Raw genomic sequence first — 2,244 nt, forward strand, 5'->3', positions numbered from 1 at the left:
AATTTGAAACATTCTGGGTTCATGGTCCTAGCTAGTAAATCATCAAGGAATTGAATTTTGAGAATTGCATTCTAAGGATAGAACTGTTACAGTGTATTTCATTTTAAATTCATGATTTCCGATAGAAATTGATGCAAAAGTCATTGTTTTCTTTTGCCTAGAGTAAGGAAAACTGAACCAAGAGTGGTTTATGAAACACAATTTTTCACATCCTTTTGTATTTGAAGGAATTATAGGAGTCAAGGTTTTGTTTCATAGAATTGAAAGAATATGGTTGCTTGGGTGCCTAATGGATTTTCATGTTTTTATTTCTTAACGTTGGATTTGGATTTTTCTAGAAAAAAGTGGATTTAAGTGGGAGCGAGACCAGTTGCAACTACTACTACTCTATGTGTGTTTATTGTGGGATATTCCTCTACCGACTCCAATAGGTAAGTGTTGGATTATAAGGTGAATGTTAAAAATGAGCGGTTGATATGCCATGTTTCATTAGTCTTTCAATAATTAAGAAAGATGTATTGACCTTTCAATAAATTTGAAGTTCTTGGCTCTAATGGTTAAAGAAGTTCACTGATCGCTTTAAGTGTTAAGTATCCTACAGGAAATTTAGGGCTGTCAATCCTACAATTTGAAGTCTTTTTTTAGGTACAGAGCATTGCCTGCCATAGGAATTTGCAATAAGTCAAATATTTTGAGATCAGAATGGAAAAATTTGCAAGGGAAATTTTATAATATGAATGGTCTTAAGAAATCCTTTCCATGTGGTAGGCATTGCCTTGTCTAGGAATTTCATTTTACAATAATGTGGTCTCTCGATGTTGAAATATAGGGGTCTTAGAATGGACCAGTTTATGTTGTACATGTAATGCATGTTTCTCCTCGATTGTTAATGTGGGTTGTGGGGTTTGTTTGGATTTAAAAGGAACAAGAGTCAGAATTGAGAGGAGAAAGAGGTAGTGAACAAGGGTTTTGTGGAGATCTGACGTACAAAAATGGAGCAGCAAGCCCCAAGCCAGCAATAACTAGTTATTGGGGTTGTCAGTGGTCCACCTTAGATGCACTATGGTACAACGCCTTATAAAATAGCTCAGTTGGTTGCACCTATTTCTCTAGCCTCTGTTGTTGGAACTGTTCATTCTATTGTTCAGCCTGTAGCTGCATATCCTACAAGTGCTGCTCAACTAGCTGCACAACATCAGTTGGCTTACCAATATCTTCATCAGCAACAACAATAGCAGCAACAACAACAACTATAGATTTTTGGGTTAATTAGATGCATGATATAGAACAGACATCAGACTTCAAGAACCATAGTTTGTCGTTGGCTAGAATCAAGAAAATTATGAAGGCAGATGAAGATGTGAGGATGATTTCAGCTGAGGCACCTATGATGTTTGCAAAAACTTGTGAAATGTTCATTTTGGAGCTTACCCTGCACTCATGGATTCATACAGAAGAAAATAAGTGACACACTTTACAGAAGAATGACATTGCAGGTGCCATAACTAGAACAGATATCTTTGATTTCCTCGTGGATATTGTACCAAGAGATGAGTTGAAGGAGGAGGGTCTTGGCATTCCCAGAGGACCTGTACCTATTGGAACCCCAGCTGAAGCTATACCATATTATTATGTTCCTCATCAGCATCCAACATCACAGATTGCACCTCTTGGAATGATTTTTGGCAAGCCACTGGATCCTGCAATGTATGCTCAACAACCTGCCCTCCCGTTGCTTATATGTGCAACAGATGTGGCCACAACAACAAATTCCAGAGTAGTCCAGGGGCCCATCCTCTAGAAATTAGGTGCTTTGAGTTGTTTTCTGTTGCCAGCAACAGGTAGATGGTAAGAGGGAAAATGACAAAGCCCTATTTTGATCATGTTGAAAGGCATTTGCTCAAGTTCACTCTTGTAAGATTTGTTTGACATGGCCTATAGAAATGATTTATAAACCAAGGATCAATTCGAGCAGGTTGTTGTGTTTTTTGTTGAACTTTCGAGGCCTTCACAACTATAAAATTCTCATTGGATATTTTCAAGAAATTGTTTCGTGCCCAACTACATTTAAATAGAAGTAAGAGAGATGTTGTGAACAATTTTGTTTTTCTTGATTCATGCTTTGTTTTGTTTTGTTTTGTATCTAGTTTATAGTTTAAATAGTTCATAATTTTATCATTGCATTGAGCATGTAGCCATCCTAAATTTTAGGTAGATGTTATATTCTCACCTAGTGAGGTTACT

At 36.9% G+C, this 2,244-nt stretch overlaps 1 pseudogene; it reads left to right on the top strand.

Moving 5' to 3' along the window:
- The first annotated feature begins 992 nt into the window (after positions 1 to 992).
- Positions 993 to 1,781, top strand: LOC149165541 (nuclear transcription factor Y subunit C-4-like; annotated as a pseudogene).
- The last annotated feature ends 463 nt before the right edge of the window (positions 1,782 to 2,244 follow it).

Source organism: Pinus tabuliformis, chromosome 5_1 (genome assembly GCF_031772625.1).
Source record: "Pinus tabuliformis cultivar Carrire ecotype Pingquan chromosome 5_1, CPIR1, whole genome shotgun sequence".
In the NCBI taxonomy this organism is placed as follows: domain Eukaryota; kingdom Viridiplantae; phylum Streptophyta; class Pinopsida; order Pinales; family Pinaceae; genus Pinus; species Pinus tabuliformis.